This window comes from Symphalangus syndactylus, chromosome 13 (assembly GCF_028878055.3).
Source record: "Symphalangus syndactylus isolate Jambi chromosome 13, NHGRI_mSymSyn1-v2.1_pri, whole genome shotgun sequence".
NCBI lineage: Eukaryota > Metazoa > Chordata > Mammalia > Primates > Hylobatidae > Symphalangus > Symphalangus syndactylus.
In genome coordinates this window covers 45,579,799-45,601,387 of record NC_072435.2, presented here as the reverse complement: position 1 = coordinate 45,601,387, position 21,589 = coordinate 45,579,799, and the positions used below count along the sequence as shown (strand labels likewise).

The following is a 21,589-nucleotide window of genomic DNA, read 5'->3' as shown; positions in this document are numbered from 1 at the left end:
CGCTCCCACGCGACACCTCCTTGGGCGCGCTGGTTTCCCACGCGGGCTCCGGCTGGCTCCCTCCCCGCCGAGTCCCAGCGCCCTCCACAGGCCGAAGGGTCGTGGCCAACTCACCGGCGGCAGAGCCGGGCGGGCCGCACCCAAGGCTGACTCACGACGCGCTCACTGCTGACCTCAAGCCAGCTGAGCTGGGCGACCTCAAGCAACTCAGGGTTGCCTCTGAAACGCGGGTTAGAATGTCACCCCCGCGGGGTCGTCACGCGGAAGCTCTTCTCTGGGAACTTCGGCCCCGGTGTCTGTGGGGAGGGCGGGGTGTGGATCGGCTGAACGATCACTTCTCCAACACAGTGAACAGAGTTCTACAAAGAAAGCTCCAAACCCACCCACCTCAAGACACTTGGGGACGACTGCTCTCCCTCTCCAGTTACCTCCCAGTCTGCCCTCGTGCCTCTGGGAGAAGGTGAAACCCCCTCAAAAAAGCAAATCTGCACCCCTCCCTCTCCAGTGACAAGGAGGAAACACAGGAGACAGAATGAAAGCCTGAAAGAGAATGGACTTTGGAGATGTTAAACTACATAAAGCGAAATACAATTTCAGTAGGGAAAATACCAAGTTCATGGAAAATCTACCACAAGAAGGCTCTCAATACCAAAATCAGGTTCTGAGGAATCCCCAAAACCGCCTCTTTTCATGTTGTTTTAAAACAAACGATTCCTGATGAGACACCTAGACTCCTGAAGAGTGGTGGTGACATGCTTTATCGCATACCCTAATACATCTATATGTACAACTGAAACAAAAGTTTCACCAAACATAAATTTACCACATGCAATGTACTGTTTTCTTTTTTTTTTTTTTTTTTTTTTTTTTTTTTTTTTTTTGAGACGAGTCTTGCTCTGTCGCCGCCAGGCTGGAGTGGTGCAGTGGCGCTATCTCGGCTCACTGCAACCTCCACCTCTCAGGTTCACGGATTCCCCTGCCTCAGCCTCCCCAGTAGCTGGGATTACAGGCGCGTTCCATCACGCCCGGCAAATTTTTTTTTTTTGTATTTTAGTAGAGATGGGGTTTCACCATGTTGGCCAGGATGGTCTCCATCTCCTGACCTCGTGATCCATTCGCATCAGCCTCCCAAAGTGCTGGGATTACAGGCATAAGCCACTGCACCCAGCCTGTACTGTTATTTTCTATTCTACTTCATTTGAAAAGAAAATCAATGTAACGCCCAACAATAATTGGGTCTCAACCGCAAACCTGAAAAACACTTCATGTAGCTTCATGTAGAACAAATTTTACAAAATTGTTTTTCTAAAAAGAAAAAAAAATTGTTTTTCTGCTGTATGTCCCCTTAAACACAGTTCAAAAAAGCTCCTTTCTAATTCTGTGTTGAGTTGTACATACAATTGTCAACTTTTTGTAGTTTATCCCACCCCACCACCTCCCACCTCCCCACACACACTGCCCTGCCCCCCAAAATCTTCCCACTACTTAATGCAACATCTGGCACAACCTCTCCTAGGCTAAAAGAGAATTCAACCTAAAAATGATACAAAATACAAACTGTTGACTCCCAATCACTTTCCCTGACCCAGTTATGTCACTAATTTGCCTTGCTTTGCTACAAAGAAATTCAAATGTTCAAATTCAGAAACCAAACAAAACAGTCTTATTCTCAAACAGGTGACTCGGTATAGGAATTCAGAGAGCTCCCTGATCCCAAGTGCAAGGTTGGTTTAGGGCAACTATCCAGGTTTTTCACCCTAACATGGTGGCTGTATATTTTAAGAACTGCTTCATGCTACGATGATTAATCAGAGGATGTATATTAAAGCAATACAAGCAAACTATTACCTCACTGCTCCTCACCTGGGTCTTGATTAATGTCAATTTAATTAACTACAAACAGAGCAAAGTGTGGTCAGGTGGGAGACCTGAGACTTGAGACAGATATACAGATTCCAGAGTTTGAGCTGGCAAACCCTGTGTGAGTCACCAGGGTGACAACCACCCCTTTTTTTTTTAAGAGGGAGGCATCAACTGCAACATATTAATGACACACCCCTGTGGACTGAGGGGTGCACTGGTGACAGGGCCTGCTCCAGAGGGCAGTGCCAACTTCTCAGCCAGGAAAGTCGGACAGGGAGTAGGAGGGGTGCGGGGTATGTAGGTGGGGTGAAATAGCTACAGGGTTTATTTCTGTCTGTCATAGGAAGAGAGGGCCAGGTGGGTAGATGGTAAGTGACAGTGAATCCAGATCTGCTTGGGGTCCCATAGGCTCAGGTTGGGTGAATGCTGAGGCTGTTTGGATTAAAGATCTTTTAGCCTCGGTGCCCAGTACTGGACTAAACAGCAAATAGTTCAGCTGGGTGATTATGAAATATGATGCAATCACCTTCAGATGCCATACTAAAGCTGAAGAAACTCTAATTAAGAAACACCTAGGGCTAGAACCATGTTTTCTTTTTTTTTTTTTTTTTTGAGACGGAGTCTTGCTCTGTCCCCCAGGCTGGAGTGCAGTGGCGCAATCTCGGCTCACTGCAAACTCTGCCTCCCGGGTTCACGCCATTCTCCTGCCTCAGCCTCCCGAGTAGCTGGGACTACAGGCGCCCACCAACATGTCCGGCTAATTTTTTGTATTTTTAGTAGAGATGGGGTTTCACCCTGTTAGCCAGGATGGTCTCGATCTCCTGACCTCGTGATCCGCCCGCCTCGGCCTCCCAAAGCGCTGGGATTACAGGCTTGAGCCACCACGCCCGGCCTAGAACCATGTTTTCTAAAAGTTTTCTCTCTGCTCTGAAAACAAGATAGTCAATACTTAGTGCTGGCAGGGCACAGTGGCTCACGTCTGTAATCCCAGAACTTTGGGAGGCCAAGGCATGTGGATCACCTGAGGTCAGGAGTTCGAGACCATCGTGGTCAACACGGTGAAACCCCGTCTCTACTAAAAATACAAAAATTAGCCAGACGTGGTGGTGCACGCCTGTAATCCCAACTACTCAGAAGACTGAGGCAGGAGAATCGCTGAACCCAAGAGGCGGAGGTTGCAGTGAGCCAAGATCGCGCTATTACACTCCAGCCTGGCCGACAGAGCCAGACTCCATCTCAAAAAAAATAATAAAAATAAAAAAAATAAAAACAAACAAAAAAAACCTTAGTGATAGCAGTTGTTAATACTGTACTTTTTTTTTTTTTTTTTTTTTTTTTTTTAATGAGACAGAGTCTTGCTCTGTCACCAGGCTGGAGTGTAGTGGTGCAATCTCGGCTCACTGCAACCTCCACCTCCCAGGTTCAAGAGATTCTCCTGTCTTAGCCTCTTGAGTAGCTGGGACTACAGGCATGTGCCACCATGCCCAGCTAATTTTTCTGTATTTTTAGTAGAGATAAGGGTTCACCATGTTGGCCAGGATGGTCTCGATCTCTTGACCTCATGATCCGCCTGCCTCAGCCTCCCAAAGTGCTGGGATTACAGGCATAAGCCACTGCACCCGGCCCAATACTGTACTTTCAAAACATCTGTTATTTAGTTAAAATTTTCTTCCAGGCCGGGCACAGTGGTTCATACCTGTAATCCCAGCACTTTAGGAGGCCAAGGTGAGAGGATTGCTTGAGGCTAGGAGTTTGAAACCAGCCAGGTCGACATGGTAAGACCCCATCTCTATAAAAAAGAAAAAATTAGCCCAGCATGGTGGCACATGCCTGTAGCCCCAACTACTCAGGAGGCTGGGGCAGAAGGATCACTCAAGCCCAGGAGTTTGAGGCTGCAGTGAACCATGATTGTGCCACTGCACTCTAGCCTAGGTGACAGAGTGCAACCCTGTCTCAAAAAAACAACAACAAAAAACTTCCAAATTCATTTTAAACTTTATTGTCTTTCATAGACCAAACCCCACTAATAATAGCTAGGCCTCCTTCTACCTTAACTACAGCAAAAATAGACAATTAATGATCTTTCAAGTGTACTCTTAAACTTCTAAACACCACCTGAGCCCGTCCCTATACAACTGAGGGACTGAGGAAAAGAAATTGGGGCCAAATTCCATGTTCATGTCTGCTTTTATGGCAGAAATTGGCCAAAGGCTCCAAACTAGTATGAAACTACTGAAAAAGAGTAGCATCACCTACTGAATGTTCAAGGTACTGTCCTTTTTCTTTTCCTTTTTTTGTACTTTTTCAATCAGAAAATTTATTTGAAGTTCTTGGTGGACAACATACAAGATGACTTATGTGATAAACACTGATTGACAACTGAGAGTCTACTCCTCCCAAGGGTTTTGGACCCCAAGAAGCCTACAGGCACATACTCCAGAAGCTGACAGGCTGGTGCCACTGAAAGACACAAAATGATTTCAATGCAGAAATGTATTCATAATAAAGACTGAAGAATCAGCCGGGCACGGTGGCTCGCACCTGTAATCCCAGCACTTTGGGAGACCAAGGCGGGTGGATCACGAGGTCAGGAGACCGAGACCATCCTGGCTAACAGGATGAAACCCTGTCTCTACTAAAAATACAAAAAATTAGCTGTGCATGGTGGCACGCGCCTGTAGTCCCAGCTACTCAGGAGGCTGAGGCAGGAGAATGGCATGAACCCGGGAAGCGGAGCTTGCAGTGAGCCAAGAACATGCCACTGCACTCCAGCCTGTGCGACAGAAGGAGACTCCTTCTCAAAAAAAAAAAAAATACGCCAAGTTTTTTTTCTTTTAATCACCTTTATGAAAAACGAGCACTGACTACTTTTTTTTTTTTTTGAGACAGAGTCTCGCTCTGTTGCCCTAGGCTGGCGTCATCTTGGCTCACTCCAACCTCCACCTTCTGGCGTCAAGCGATCCTTGTGCCGCAGCCTCTGGACTAGCTGACATGACAGGCGCGTGCTACCACACCAGCTAATTTTTGTATTTTTAGTAGAGACAGAGTTTCACCATGTTAGCCAGGTCAGTCTCAAACTCCCAGTCTCAAGCAATCCTCTGCCCCCCAAAGTGCTGGGATTACAGGCAGGAGCCACCACACCAGGCCCTACTTTCTGTACTTTGCATTCTTAGTACTCTAAAGTTTAAAATTGTTTTCATTAAGTTTAGGGACAATATAACAACAATCTCTAAGGGAGGATCATTTTAAAGTTTCTTATTTCACCCCAAATCCATGTTTACATGGTGAGATTACAATGAAATTGGCTGGGAAAGGAAAGGAAAAGATTAATTATTAATGATTTTGATTTCCTTAATACTTTGATATTCTTGATTCTTTCTTCAGGGAGGGACCAGAAAATAGCTATAGGGACTCTTACAGTGATGCTTTATGAAAAATACAATACTTCCAATGTATCACCACTGCTAGAAGAGTCATCTTTGCATTCACAACATTCTCACACTAGATCAAGAGTTTGTGGAACATGGGTCAGCGGCCCCCGTTGTGCCCATCACCATCGTTTATGCTGAAAAGTTCCCTGAAAAACAGCTCTCTAGGGATGGTCCACTTTGTCAACGTGTGTTTGTTTTGAATGTCGTCTCTAACCACAATTCGTTACACTCAGTGTTTCTGCAGCGCAGGGTTCAGGCTCCATCTGCAGTTAGGCAGGCTCTTTCCAGACTGAGTCTCTGTATGGCCCTGGCACTGTCCTGCTATTCCAGGGTTCTGAGCACAAATCCTCCCCTAAAGGGTTAAGCACAAACTGCTCAGAAGTGCTGTCGTGAACCGGAAGTGTATCTCCCACTCTGTCTTCATCTGCCATGTGTCACTAGTTGGCAAGGAATATCTCTTTTGTGTCTACATATGGTTTAAAAAAATTCCCACCTAATTTGGATGGAAGTAAACTGTTTTCTATCAATTAAAGATTAAAAAAAAAATTCAGAAAACTACCAGGAAAAACAAAAAGGCTATATGACAGCCTCGAGTCTGGAAATCAGCCTATTCAAACCCCCCAAGCAGGGAAAGAGTGTTAGTCACATGATCAGTCTAATAAATATCCTTAGTTGGACATGCAGAAAAACGTATTTTTAAAACTTGGCATCTATTTCACACCCTACTCCCCATTTGTTAAATGGCAGATCTGCCAGCTTAGGAAAACATTCTTCCCAAATGTTTTCCTAACAGGATGCATACTCCCCAAACCCCCCATTTATAGTGAAATGCCCGTAATTTATTTAAAAAACACAGGTGGAGTGCCCTTCTAGTTTGTTTTCTCTTTCACAGCTTGATAATAACAACCATGCCCTCTCACATGCCCACGTAATCAGGTCTATATCTAACCAACTCCTGTTTTGGGAAGACTAAGATATTTATTTCAAATTTCGGTCAAAAAGGTAACCTTGAATAGAGACAATTTGAGAGGTTAAATATAAAAGCTAAAGTTTGAAAATGCGGTGAAAGATTAAAAATTGGCTGGGCGAGGTGGCTCACGCCTGTAAGCTCAGCACTTTGGGAGACCCAGGCGGGCGGATCACTTGAGCCCAGGAGTTCCAGATCAGCCTGGGCAACATGGCAAAACCCCATCCCTACAAAAAAGAATACAAAAATTAGCAGGCTTGAGCTTGGGAGGTCGAGGCTGTAGTGAGCTGTGTCACTACTGCCGCTGCGCTCCAGCGTGGGCGACAGAATGAGACCCTGTCTCAAAAAAAAAAAAAAAAAAAAGTAGGTTTTTGTTTGTTTGGTTGAGATGGAGCCTGGCTCTGTCATCCAGGCTGGAGTGCGGTGGCATGATCTCGGCTCACTGCAACCTCCACCTCTGGGGTTCAAGCAATTCTCATGCTTGAGCCTCCCAAGTAGCTGAGATTACAGGCATGGGCCACCATGCCTGGCTAATTTTTGCTTTTTTTTTGAGACGGAGTCTCACTTTGTCGCCCAGGCTGGAGGGCAGTGGCATGATCTCAGCTTGCTGCAATCCCTGCCACCCGGGTTCAAGCAATTCTCCTGCCTCAGCCTCCCAAGTAGCTGGGATTACAGGCGCCCACCACCGCGCCCAGCTAATTTTTGTAGTTTTAGTAGAGACAGGGTTTCACCATCTAGGCTAGGCTGGTCTTAAACTCCTGACCTGGTTATCTACCCACCTCGGCCTCCCAAAGTGCTGGGATTACAGACGTGAGCCACCACGCCCAGCCTAATTTTTGTATTTTAGTAGAGACGGGGTTTCACCATGTTCACCATGTGAACTCCTGACCTCAGGTGATTGACCCACCTCAGCCTCCCAAAATGTTGGGATTACAGGCGTGAGCCACCACACCCAGCCGAAAGTAAGTTTAAATTGTTCTAGGCTGGGCACAGTGTCTCATGCCTGTAATCCCAGCACTTTGGGAGGCCAAGGTGGGAGAACTCCTTGAGTCCAGAAGTTCAAGACCAGCCTGGGCAACACAGTGAAACACTGTCTCTAAGACAAAGTTAAAAAATAAAATTAGCTGGCCGGGTGTGGTGGCTCACGCCTGTAATCCCAGCACTTTGGGAGGCCAAGGCAAGCGGATCGCCTGAGGTCAGGAGTTGGAGACCAGCCTGAACAACGTGAAAACCCATCTCTACTAAAAATGCAAAAATTAGCTGGGCGTGGTAGCGCATGCCTGTAATCCCAGCTATTCAGGAGGCTGAGGCAGGAGAATCGCTTGAACCCAGGAGGCGGAGGTTGCAGTGACCCAAGATCACACCACTGCACTCCAGCCTGGGCAACAAGAGTGAGACTCCATCTCAAATAAATAAATAAGGCAGGTAGCAGTGGGTCACGCCTATAATCCCTGCACTTTGGGAGGCCACAGCAGGCAAATCACCTGAGGTCGGGAGTTCGAGACCAGCCTGACCAACATGGAGAAACCCCATCTCTACTAAAAATACAAAATTAGCCAGGCCTGGTGCCGCACACCTGTAATCCCAGCTACTCAGGAGGCTGAGGCAGGAAAATCGCTTGAACCCGGGAGGCGAAGGTTGTGGTGAGCCGAGATTGCGCCACTGCACTCCAGCCTGGGCAACAAGAGCAAAACTCTGTCTCAACTAATTAACTAACTAACTAAATAAATAAATAAAATTAGCCTGGCAGGATAGCATGCGCCTGTAGTCCTAGTTATCTGGGTGCCGAGGCAAGGGGATGGCTTGGGCCTAAGAGTTCAAAGCTGCAGTGATCATGCCAGTGTACTCCAGCCTGGGCAACAGAGTGAGACTCTGTCTCAAAAAAAAACAACTGTTCTGATGTATTAAGAATTTTAGACCAGCTTAAATGATAACAATTCTCAAAGGAAAAAGGTCAGAAGCAGCCCTGAAGTCTGTTCTCTTGAAGCTCCTTTGGAGGTTAAAGTCTACATATACAGTATACCATTACAGAGTCTAGATGGCTGATTTCACTGGCCATCATTGCTTCCTGACTGAAAATGTTTACTGAAAGCTCAATTTAAGGCCCGATGCAGAGGCTCATGCCTGTAATCCCAACACTTTGGGAGGCTAAGGCAGGCAGATCGCCTGTGGTCGGGAGTTCGAGACCAGCTTGACCATCATGGAGAAACCCCATCTCTACTAAAAATATATAATTAGCCTCATTACACATTACTCATTCTCCTGCTGAGGCAGGAGAATCGCTTGAACCTGGGAGGCGGAGGTTGCAGTAAGCTGAGATCACGCCATTGCGCTCCAACCTGGGCAACAAGAGTGAAACTCCATCTTAAAAAAAAAAAAAAGCTCAATTTAAATACTATTTTGAGTTTAATCTTGGATCCTACTATAGCACATTTTAACTTTCTACCTTTGGAAGCAATTTTGGACTTTTCTTGCCAATGTGATCAGCTCAAACTCTGAGTTTTAGAAGAGCATAACCTCCTCAGGTCAAGGGAACTCACTTGGCTGTTTTCAACTCCAGGTCTCTGCCTGTGCCCATGCTATGCCTCTTCTCAGAACACCTAGCCACTTAAGAAACCTAACGGCTGGGGGCAGTGGCTCACGCCTGTAATCCCACACTTTGGTAAGCTGAGTCAGGCAGATTACGAGGTCAGGAGTTTGACACCAGCCTGGCCAACATGGTGAAACCTCATCTCTACCAAAAATACAAAAATTAGTCCTGCATGGTGGCAGGCGCCTGTAATCCCAGCTACTCGGGAGGCTGACGAAGAAGAATGGCTTGAACCCAGGAGGTGGAGGTTGCAATGAGCTGAGACCGCGCCATTGCACTCCAGCCTGGGCAACAGAGCAAGACTGTCTCAAAAAAAAAAAAGAAAGAAAGAAAAGGAAAAGAAACCTAACAAGGCCAGGCGCTGTGGCTCACGCTTGTAATCCCAGCACTTTGGGAGGCCGAGGCGGGCGGATCACGAAGTCAGGAGATCGAGACCACGGTGAAACTCCATCTCTACTAAAAATACAAAAAAATTAGCCGGGCGGGGTGGCGGGCGCCTGTAGTCCCAGCTACTCAGAGAGGCTGAGGCAGGAGAATGGCGTGAACCCGGGAGGCGGAGCTTGCAGTGAGTCGAGATTGCGCCACTGCACTCCAGCCTGGGCAACAGAGCGAGACTCCGTCTCAAAAAAAAAAAAAAAAAAAAAAAAAAAAAAAAGAAACCTAACAAATAGGTCGCACACAGTGGCTCATGCCTGAAATCACAGCACTCTAAGAGGCCGAGGCAGGGCCGGGCGCAGTGGCTCACGCTTGTAATCCCAGCACTTTGGGAGGCCGAGGCGGGCGGATAGCGAGGTCAGGAGATTGAGACCATGGTGAAACCCCATCTCTACTAAAAATACAAAAAATTAGCCGGGCGTGGTGGCAGGCGCCTGTAGTCCCAGCTACTCGGAGAGGCTGAGGCAGGAGAATGGCGTGAACCCGGGAGGCGGAGCTTGCAGTGAGCGGAGATTGCGCCACTGCACTCCAGCCTGGGTGACAGAGTGAGACTCCGTCTCAAAAAAAAAAAGAGGCCGAGGCAGGCAGGTCACCTTAGCTCAAGATTTGAGCCTTTTTCCCAATTACCCCATCATGTTTCCTGAGGCGCTTCAAGTCCATATGGAGAGTACAGTAAGGTGAGGCTGTAGGGGTTAAAGCTACAATGAACTAAGGGATCTCACTGGGAAAAATCAACCAATCTAGGAACTTGCAGATCACTGGCCTTCAAACATGCCCAGCCTATTGGCCCAGTGTCAACTGGTTTGTTCTTGGGCAGTATTAACATCCACAGATTGTTGTCCAAACTCAGGTGCCAACCTCAAGAGAAACAGTCAGCCTAAATATGATTTTTTTTTTTCAGACGGAGTTTCTCTTTTGTTGCCCAGGCTGGAGTGCAGTGGCACGATCTCAGTGCACTGCAACCTCCGCCTTCCAGGTTCAAGCGATTCTCCTGCCTCTACCTCCCTAGTAACTGGGATTAGAGGCGCCCACCGCCCAGCTAATTTTTTGTATTTTCAGTAGAGACAGGGTTTCACTATGTTGGCCAGGCTGGTCTCAAACTCCTAACCTCAGGCGATCCACCCGCCTCAGCCTCCCACAGTGCTGGGTTTACAGGTGTGAGCCACCGTGCCCAGCTCCTAAATATGATTCTTTAACAACTACCTTTACTAGGCATCTACAACAGTCTGGCCGCTTGCTGTATGCTTACAAACAAACCAGCCCACAAACAAGGATTTGAGTTTAATTTTGAGGAAACTGAGGCTCAGAAAGAGTAGGCCACTTGAAGTTAGGCTATTTTTCTAAGGTCACATGCCAGCAAGTGGTAGAATCAGGATCAAGCCCAAAGTTTTTTGGCTCTGAAGTTTCTACGGCACAGGGACTCCCACCGTACTTTTATAAAGCAAAAAGCTGTAAGTAACTGCAAACCATTCTTCGAGAGCACACTCTTCCTGAAGGACCTATCTACTGTCGGATTCTTTAAGTTCCATACACACCTCCAGGCAGCTCTTGGTGCAGACAAGCTCCAGAAGGGAACACTATGATAGTATAACAAGAAACCATCTTTTTGGCTGCCCTGCCAGATAGGCCTCTGAGTTTGTGGGTGTATTAGTTGAGACCCCAAAACTGGCAAGTACAGGTCCACTGGTGGCTTCCAGCTCTGATAAAGTGGCTTACCAAGGAAAAAGGGGGAACTTGAACATGTTTTCTATTTTTTTTTTTGAGACGGAATCTCACTCTGTCGCCCAGGCTGGGGTGCAGTGGCACGATCTCAGCTTATTGCAAACTCTGCCTCCTGGGTTCAAGTGATTCTCCTGCCTCAGCCTCCAGAGTACCTGGGATTACAGGCGTGCACCACCACACCCAGCTAGTTTTTACACTTTTAGTAGAGATGGGGTTTTGCCATGTTGGCCAGGCAGGTCTCAAACTCCTGGGCTCAAATGATCCGCCTGCCTCAGCCTCCCAAAGTGCTGGGATTACAGGCATGAGCCACCGCGCCCGGCCTTGAACGTATATTCTGTGCTCAACTTGGAGCCCAAGAACTCAGCCTGTAAGGAGGGAGAACAGGAAGTCAGGAGGGAGCAAGCATCCACTTCCCAAGGGCAGTAGAGCCCAGAGGTGGGAGCCTGGTCACATGGACAGTTGCATTACTTGTCCACGCCCACTTCCGGCCTGGGCCTGCCTCTCCACCTCCGGAGTCAGAACTTGGGTGGAAGGGGAAAAAAAAGACAACCAGAAACTCTCCTTCTAACACCCTCCCTCTTGCCCTCGAGGCTGTGCCCAAAATGAATATCCCGCCTTGCTCTCCAGCCCTACCTCTCACAGATACACTTACTTAAGAAAAGCACCTGTCAGATCTAAGACTTCCAGCCTTGCCCAACATAAAAAAGTCTAAACAAGCCAGGCGCGGTGGCTCAAGCCTGTAATCTCAGCACTTTGGGAGGCCCAGGCAGGCAGATCACGAGGTCAGGAGATCAAGACAATCCTGGCTAACACGGTGAAACCCCGTCTCTACTAAAAATACAAAAAATTAGCCGGACATGTTGGCGGGTGCCTGTAGTCCCAGCTACTCAGGAGGCTGAGGCAGGAGAATGGTGTGAACCCAGGAGGTGGAGGTTGCAGTGAGCTGAGATCGTGCCACTGCACTCCAGCCTGGGGGACAGAGAAAGACTCCGTCTCAAAAAAAAAAAAAAAAAGTCTAAACAGCACCTTCCCAGTCCCAGTGTAAGAGGAAAGCCTGGGCCGGGAGTGGTGGCTCACACCTGTAATCCCAGCACTTTGGTAGACCGAGGCGGGTGAATTTTCTGAGCTCAGGAGTTCAAGACCAGCCTGGGCAACACAGTGAAACCCCGTCTCTACTAAAATACAAAAAATTAGCCAGGCATGGCAGCGTGCCGCCTGTAATCCCAGCTACTCGGGAGGCGGAGACAGGAGAATCGCTTGAACCTGGGAGGCAGAGGTTGCAGTGGGCCAAGATCGCACTACTGCACTCCAACCTGGGCGACACAGCAAGACTCCATCTCAAAAAAAAAAAAAAGAGGAAAGCCCGGGCAGAGGGAAATCCATGCACCAAGAGTCTACCAATACATAACAAAGCAGTCATCTATTGGAAATCTCATTATTCCTAAACCACCACCAACACCCAGGCAGCCCCAGCTTGTCTGAATGTTTTTAAGATTGCAACAAGGGAAGAGCTTTTAGAGTGGTTTATCACTTAGTGTAATATGCATTGCCATGAAGAAATACCACAGGATTCCAAAAACACATCACCACTGACTTCAAGAAAGGCAAACTTGGCCAGGCATGGTGGCTCACACCTGTAATCCCAGCACTTTGGGACGCCAAGGCGGGAGGATTGCTTGAGCTCAGGAGTTCGAGACCACCCTGGGCAACATGGTGAAACCCCCATCTCTACTAAAACACAAAAAATTAGCCAGTCATGGTGGCAGGTGCCTGTAATCCCAGCTACTCAGGAGGCTGAGATAGGAGAATCACTTGAACCCAGGAGGTGGAGGTTGCAGTGAGCCAAGATCGCGCCACTGCACTCCAGCCTGGCCGACAGAGCAAGATTGTCTCCAAAAAAAAAAAAAAAGAAAGAAAGGCAAACCTGAAAATGCTCCCTGCCATGACCATTCTAGTTTCTCTCTTGTTTCTCCAAAATTACAGCCACAGTGGTCATGAATCAACTATCACCAACAATCAAGTAGGAAAATGCCATAATTTCTGTCTCCCTTTAGACACAGGAAACAGGAGCCCAGTGAGGAAATTAAAGAGGTACTGAGGTTTCACTTCTACACCTCCAAGAAACTCCACCTGAAGCTCCCAATGAGGGTAGCTGCAGCACTTAGGGATATTCTCAAGAAACCTCACAATGTTCTTTCATTCATTTGCTTGTTTATTTTTCTGCAACTAAGATGTAAGCTCCTGGAAGGCCAACTGTTATCAGTCCTGCTCACTGCCAGACCCCCATCACCAAGCATGAAAATGTTTTATCTTAGGCATCAAAGTGTTTGTTCCTGAATTATTTGTTCGCATAAGAAGTTACATGGGCCAGAAGATTTAACACTTTCTAATTTTTAATGTAATGTAAATTGCACTAGAAAACACACATATGGCCGGGCGCGGTGGCTCACGCTTGTAATCCCAACACTTTGGGAGGCCGAGGCGGGTAGATCACGAGGTCAGGAGATCGAGACCACGGTGAAACCCCGTCTCTACTAAAAATACAAAAAATTAGCCAGGCGTGGTGGCGGGCGCCTGTAGTCCCAGCTACTCGGAGAGGCTGAGGCAAGAGAATGCCGTGAACCCGGGAGGCGGAGCTTGCAGTGAGCCGAGATCATGCCACTGCACTCCAGCCTGGGTGACAGAGCGAGACTCTGTCTCGAAAAAAAAAAAAAATTAGCTGGCTGTGGTGGCGCATGCCTGTAGTCCCAGGTACTTGGGGGGCTGAGGCTGGAGAACTGCTTGAACCCGGGAGGCAGACGCTGCAGTGAGCCGAGATCGCGCCACTGTCTCAAAAAAAAAAAAAGAAAACACACATACACCATATCTTATGGCCACACAAGTAAAGCTCTTGAGTGTTCACTTGTCCCTTATAAGTCAATTTTTTTTTTTTTTTACACGGAATCTCACTCTGTCACTCAGGCTGGAGTGCAGTGGCCCGACCTCAGCTGACTGCAACCTGTGCCTCTCAGGTTCAAGCCATTCTTGTGCCTCAGCCTCCCGAGTAGCTGGGATTACAGGCACGTGCCACCATGCCCAGCTACTTTTTGGATTTTTAGTAAACAGGGTTTCGCCATTTTGGCCAGGCTGGTCTCAAACTCCTGACCTCGAGTGATCCCCTGCCTCAGCCTCCCAAAGTGCTAGGGTTACAGGCATAAGCCACCGCACCTGGCCCCTTATAAGCCAATTTAAAAGAATAAACTGGCCAGGCTCGGTGGCTCACACCTGTAATCCCAACACTTTGGGAGGCCGAGGCAGACAGTTCATGAGGTAAGGAGTTCAAGACCAGCCTGGCCAACATGGTGAAACCCTGTCTCTACTAAAAATACAAAAATTAGCTGAGCGCAGTGGTGCGCACTTGTAATCCTAGCTACTGGGGAGGCTGAGGCAGGAGAATGGCTTGAACCCAGGAGGCAGAGGTTGCAGTGAGTCAAGATCGTGCCACTACACTCCAGCCTGGGTGACACAGCAAGACTCTGTTTCAAAAAAAACTTGACCAGACGTAGTGGCTCACACCTGTAATCCCAGCACTTTGGGAGGCTGAGGCGGGTGGATCACGAGGTCAGGAGTTCGAGACCAGCTTGGCCAAGATGGTGAAACCCCGTCTCTACTAAAAATACAAAAATTAGCCAGGCATGGTGGTGGGTGCCTGTAATCCCAGCTACTCGGGTGGCTGAGACAGAGAATTGCTTGGCCCACCCTGGATTCCAAGTTCACTCCAGGCCCACCTCAGGGGTGAACTTGGAATCCAGGGTGGGCCATTAATCTCAGGGTGGGCTGAGACAGAGAATTGCTCCACCAGGAGATGGAGGTTGCAGTGAGCCAAGATCGCGCCACTGCACTCCAGCCTGGGTGACAGAGCGAGACTCTGTCTGAAAAAAAAAATAAATAAATAAACTTGGGTCGGGCACTGTGGCTTACACCTATAATCCCAATACTTTGGGAGGCCAAAGTGAGAGAATCACTTGAACTCAGGAGTTCAAGACCAGCCTGGGAAACATAGCGAGACTCTGTCTCTACAAAAAATACAAAATTAGCCGGGCGTGGTGGCGCATGCCTGTAGTCCCAGCTACTCAAGAGGCTGAGGTGGGAGGATCATTTGAGCCCGGAAGTCGAGGCTACAGTGAGCTGTGATTGCACCACTGCACTCCAGCCTGGGTGACAGAGCACAAGACTCTGTCTCAAAAAAAAAAAAGGAAAAACTCTTATTCAAAAGACACACCAGTATAAACAAAGGCAGTCAAGTTTCAGAGAGGATGAAGTCAAACTTAAAACTAGAAATCAAAAATAACACCATCCATTCATTTGGATGGAACCACTTGACACAGTAGTTATTTCCCAATTCCAAAAGAGGTCAGCTTATTTCTTATCATCAAGATCCTACAGGGATTTAATGCCCCCAGTGCTGTCTCCAACAGGAAGGAAACCCTGACTTCCCTAGCTATTTCAGTTCCATAAATCAACAGTTTCTATCGTCCAGAGTTAGAAGCTGGGCAGTGTTTGGACCCACATGCCTTTTAGACCTGCCCACCAACAGATAACCACATTACATTACATCTAATAAATGTACCTAGATCAATATCATTTCTAACTATCCAAGGTTTTTTATTGCTGTAAGGATCCTTCAAGTAAAAAAAAAAAAAAAGTTAAAAAAACTTCCTGTTAGATAGAAACTTGATGGTGGCGCCACCATCCACCAAAGTGAAGTCTGTGGCACACAAGGGACATAGCATAATGTTAAAGGGGAGAGTGATCCCTTTAAAGTTGTTTACCTTAGTTCTTATATTTTAAATAATATAAATTTTGCTCCTTTCCCATGTAATGGAATAACTGTCCTTAAAAGAACTGAAAGAAATTTAAGATTGGTGCATATTTCTTTGCTTCAATATCAAAGTCAGTGTGTGTTTGTATATGTGTGCATGAAAGAGAGAAAGAAAGAAGGAGGAAGAGAGAGGGTATATTTCCAGGAAGAAAACAAACAAACAAACCCACAACTCTTTCTTCAAACGTAGGAGCAGCCCACCAGGGGCCTAGCTCAGATTTTCACCCATTATTTCCTCCTGGGTTTTAGCCGTCAGGGGCAGAATGCCATCTGTTCCCATACTAGTAAGTGAAGAAGGCTGGGCCTAATTCACCAGCCATGATTCTACGGCTTTTACTAATTGTTAAGAAAAAAATCCTCTCAAGAAAAAAATTTTTTAAAATGTCCTGTCCACTCCCCTCTATTCCACTGCCCCCCGACCCTTGCCCCAGCCTCTAAGCTGAGTTAGCATCTCCACAACCCTCTGGGCCTTGGGAGCTTGAGGTGCATTCTGATCTCCTCGTGGGCACTAAGCCACACACTGGCCCTCTCAAAGTACTATTATTGTGTGGCGTCAAATGCCTTTGTACATCACTTTCCCAGTCTTTTGTCCCCAAATCTGATCTATTACAATGAAAGAACGGCTCTACTTTCAAGGTTCTAAAGTGTAAGAACAGATCACTCACCAGGTAACTGCTGGACTCACTCACTCAAGCAGTCTCATAATACACATATGATCCCTTAGGCTTACACAGTTCATCTATTTTCTTCTTCCCACAATTCTTCAAGTTCATTATAATCTTCTATCTTGCCTGTGGTCTAATTAGAGTAATACGTCTCTCTACTTGCCCTTAATTCACAAATTACCCCATTTTACGGGGGGAGACACCAAGGCCAAGAGAAACACAAATGCCCTGCCATACAGTAAATCCATCCCACATCTGGTATCAGAACACAGAAAACTCTTGCTAAGAGACGCAGTGGGGGAGTGGGTTTTCCAACAGACATACCAAGTTTCTTTCTCTTTGGGCATTTTTAGCCTTGGCAGAATATCAAGCGCTTCCTGGTCTGTGAGTCCAGGCCAGGAACACAACAAGCAGCCTTTACTGCACACCAACTGTGTGCCAGGAGCTGTGCTATCCGCCTCCAGTTCATTATCTCGGATTCATTCATTCATCCATCTATCTAGGAAGCACCTCCCATCATCAGTAAGCACCTTGACACACATTCACAGCAATGTGTTCCCTCAAATATTTAATAACATGCCAATTTTGTGCCATCACTTGTCCAAGGCCACATAACTAAGAAGGGCAGCACCAGAATCTGAACTGGCTCCTTCTGACTTCAAAGTTGTCCATTCCCTTTTTAACATCCCATCTGCTGGTCCTATAGGTTTTATTTAAAATAATAGGTCAGTCACAGTGGCTCACGCCTGTAATCCCAACACCTTGGGAGGCTGAGGCAGGCAGATCACTTGAGCTCAGGAGTTTGAGACCAGCCTGGGCAACATGGTGAGACCCGATCTCTACCAAAAATATAAAAATACAGCCAGGTGTGGTGGCATGCGCCTGTGGTCCCAGCTACTTCAAAGGCTAAGATGGGAGGATCACGTGAGCCAGTGGGGCAGAGGTTGCAGTGAGCTGAGATCGCACCACTGCACTCCCGCCTGAGTGACAAAGTGAGACCCTGTCTCAAAAAAATAAAATAGTAAATACATGCAGGCACTTCTCTACCCTCACCTCAGGTACTTCTCTACCCTCATCTCAGTCCCAAGCTCCCCACCAGCTTTCCCTTCCCCTGAGGGCAGTGCCTACAGCTGACCAGGAAGAGGCAGGAGAAGAGCAACCAAGTCTGCAGCAGCCTCCTGCCTGGACTTGACTTAGCCCAGCAGCAGAGGGCCCAGGAAAGTCTCCAAGCACTTCTCCCCAGAAGAAAATAGCTCGAGTTGAAACTTGTGTCCACATGGTCCACCGACAGATTTAGAACTCAAATTATAGCCTCGGCAGGAGTCTTCACAAAGGACTCAAATTAAGCAAGACCCAGATGGAAACGAACAGGAGAGAGACTGCCCTCAGTCAAACTGTAAAGTGAACTGCAGTTCCAGTGGAGTCAGAGGGAAGAACTTGTTGAAATGCTAAACCAAAGACAAGCGCAGCCTATACTTCAGAACTCCACTTCAGTCAAACTCTCCCCACGTTTTTAGCTTGAGACTTGTACGTGGACACGAAGTGGTTACAAGTTACTCAGGTTTCAAACTGAGTTCATTCCTGTCCTTTGGACCATCTCTCAATGCCAGCATTCATCTACTTGGGCTCCACAGAGCTCTGCGTTTGGCAAAGCAGATAAAATTAGCTACTGGAGTGAACTTGGAATCCAGGGTGGGCCATTAAAAAAAGTACATACGAGATTTGTAAACGCCACGTAAAAAGTTCCTTTTGGGCCAGGCCAAAGTCACCTAAAACTTATAGAAATGTCGTCAAATCCTGTCCCTTGCCTCCCTTCCTCTGTTACTGGATCTAAGGTGACCCATTTCCTGCTTCTTGCTCTGTCTTTCAAACCAAAGTGGTCTATGAACTAGGGATCCTATTTGATCGAGGGTTGAATCAGGGGGTCTTGGGAGAGAAAATGCAACAGGAAGAGATGAAGGAGAGTTTTCTTCTCCTTTCTATTTTGATTTTTTTCAGCAGGGGGAGGGAAGGTTAAGTTATACTATGCAGAGGGAGGACTGAGGGATGGGACAGGAAGTGGGTCACTCCCACAGCTTGACAGTGTGATAATGGGGATACAATGTTTCTCCCTTGTCCCTTTTGTCATCACAAAGGCCTGACAACACTGTGATGGCCTCACGGCTGGAAAATGGAGTAACTAAGGTGGTCATCTAGTAGCAGCTCCTGCTCCCCCAAATCTAGCAGGTCTTACAGGGACATGACGAAATCATGCTTTTTGTCTCTCTGTCCCCGACTTTCCCCTCCAGCCACAAAATCCTCCAGGCTCCTGGAAACCGAAATAAAAGCCCAGAGAATATCCCTAGAGTGGCAACAAAGACCGAAGGAGGGGTACATTTCTGCTCTCTTCCTCCACAGTGGGGGGAGGTGGGTGCCACAGACAGAAAGAGAAGCTTGATGTGAGTGTTCCAAGGATAAATAAAGAGTTTCTCCCTTAGAAAATCAGGAGGAAAGCCTCCAGAAAGAGGGAATGCCCTCAGGCAAGTGGGAGGCATCCCCACGGAATTCAGAGGGACCCCTTAGAGAAGTGAAGAGATCCACAGTGTCTCCCATCAGGAGATGGGATATCTTGGAAAAAGGGAGACACACTTCAGAGACGTGAAGAGGCTACAGGAGTGGGATATCTCAAGTTAAGGGGAGAACCTCTGGAGAAACTGGGGACCCCTCAGAAAACTGCAGGATCCATACAGCATTAGGGGGCCCAGAAGAAATAGAAAAGAAGGATACTGGTAAAGTAGGGGTATACCTCAGATAACTAACGATCCGGTCAGATGGGCATTTCAAAGAAGTGGGGGACCCCCTCAGAAAAGTGAAGGCACTCATCAAAAAGTAAGGGGGCCAGGCACTGTGGCTCACACCTGTAATCCCAACACTTTGGGAGACCAAGGCGGGTGGATCACCTGAGGTCAGGAGTTCAAGACCAGCCTGGCCAACATGATGAAACCCCCTCTCTACAAAAATACAAAAATTAGCCGGGCGTGGTAGTGGGTGACTGTAGTCCCAGCTACTCGGGAGGCTGAGGCAGAGGAGTCGCTTGAACCCGGGAGGCAGAGGTTACAGTGAGCCCCGATCGCGCCACTGCACTCTAGCCTGGGAGACAGAGTGAGACTCTGTCTCAAAATAAAAAGAAAGGGGCACAAGTCAGAAAAGTAGGACCACAGCTGAGAGAGGTGGGGGTGGGGAGGTCCCCACAGAGAGGTAGGGCTTCCTCCGAGAAGCAGGAGTGTCTTCTGAAAACAGGGGTCCCCTGGGGAAGAAGGGGTTCCCCAGGGGTCCACAAAAGGTGGGGGATCCCTCAGAGAAAGTATACCCTAATAGAATCAGGGGTCTCTCCTTAGAGGAGTGAGGATAGGGTCTTAGAGAGGCCAGGGCCCCTCAAAGAAAGGGGGGACCCTCAGAGAGGCAGAGGGTCTCTCAGAGAGATGGGGATTCCCCTTAAAGAGGCAGGGGTCCCTCAGAGAAAGGGACTCCCCTCAGAGGCAGGGGTCCTCAGATAGGAAGGGGTCTCTAGGGAGGCAGGGGTCCCTCAAAAGGATGGGTTCCTGAGAAAAGTAGAGAGACCCTCAGAGAAGAAGGGAGTCCCCTCAGATAAGCGGGAATTCTCAAAGAGTTGGGGATCCCCAAAGAAGGGAGTTAGTTCCTGTAAAAGGCAGGATTCCTCAGAGAGGTGGGGGTTCCCTCCGGCAGGGGTCCTCAGAGAGGCGGGGGAGCCCCTGATAAGGGGGGAGTCCCCTCAGAGAAGCAGTGTCGCCTAGACAGACAGGGCTCCCCTCGGAGAGACGGGGGTTCCCTAGAGACGAGGTCCCCTAGAGAGGCGGGGATCCCCTAGAGAAGCAGGGATCCTCTAGAGAGGCAGGGGTCCCCTAGAGAGACGGGGTCCCCTAGAGAGGTGGGGATCCTCTAGAGAGGCAGCGTTCCCCTAGAGAAGCGGGGTCCCCTGCCTGGAGAGATGAGAGTCCCCTAGAGAGGCAAGGGTCCCCTAGAAGGGAAGAAAGTCCCCTAGAGACGCGGGGGTCGCTAGAAAGATGGGATCCCCCGCCTGGAGAGACGGGGTCCCCAAGAAAGACGGGGTCCCCTAGAGAGGCAAGGGTCTCCTGGAGAGGCGGGATGCCCCTAGAGAGGCGGGGGTCCCCAAGAGAGGCGAAGGTCCCTAAGAGAGACGGGGTCTCCTAGAGAGGCGGGGGTCCCCTGGAGAGGCGGGGGGGGCCCAGAGCAGGGGGCTCCCCTGAGAGGGAGGTCCTGTAGAGAAGGGAGTAAGCCCGGCCAAGGTAGTGCTGGAGAAGCGGAAGCCCCAGAGAGCCTGGGGCACCGGAAGCCGGGGACCCGCCAGCAGCGCCTGCCCCTTACTCACCGAAGTTGCTCGGCGCCCTCGCCGACGGTGGCCGGGCCACAGGACGGCCTCGGGCGGCGCAGTCCGGTCAGGTCCTGTGGCGTCCCGCGGAGGCGACTCCCTCAGGTGGCGCCCGCGGCGGCCGCGGTGGCGGCGGCGGCAGCGGCGACAGGACAGACGACCGACCGACCGACTGCGCGGGCGGCGCGGGGCGCGCTCGGGCGCCGGGGGTGCGCGTGCGCGCGCCGGGGCGCTGACCCTGGGCGGGAGGAGCCGCTGCGCCGCGCTCGGAGCCGCCGCTCAGTCTCGCGGCTCAGTCTCACACTGAAATTGCCCGCTTCACAGCCCGGCTTCCCCGGTTGCTAGGCAGATTTCGCCTCGCACACTTCCGGGTTGAGGCGCGTCTCTCCGAGTGAAGGCGCCACAAGCCAATGAGGTCCAGCCAGGACTCCCAGGACCCGCACCCCATAGAAGGTGTGGCCAGCTTCATGACAGACAGCTCATGACGACCAATGAGTGCGCGGGCCGGCTGGTTCTCGGGATCGCGCCGCCGGCCGGGGCGGGTCTGAGGAGGCGGGACGAAATGACTGAGAGCCATCCTGCCAATGGTAGATGGGAGCGGGCCGCAGAGCCACTCAAGGCCATGCGGGGGCGGGACTTAAACTTCGGGGCGGGAACCCCGCGAG

General features: G+C 49.0%; 1 protein-coding gene across 10 annotated transcripts in view; it reads right to left on the bottom strand.

Annotated features, from left to right (window-relative positions):
- GATAD2A (GATA zinc finger domain containing 2A) overlaps positions 1-21,317 on the bottom strand; it is a 128,372-nt gene extending 107,055 nt beyond the window's left edge. For 3 of the 10 annotated variants that reach the window (XM_055235487.2, XM_055235494.2, XM_055235490.2), the window contains exon 1: positions 20,925-21,301. The gene's annotated coding sequence lies outside the window, so the exon portion shown is untranslated. Of the gene's footprint in view, positions 1-20,924 lie in introns of all 10 variants that reach the window. The other 7 variants (XM_055235496.2, XM_055235497.2, XM_055235488.2 and 4 more) reach the window with 6 other exon arrangements.
- Positions 21,318-21,589: the final 272 nt, after the last annotated feature.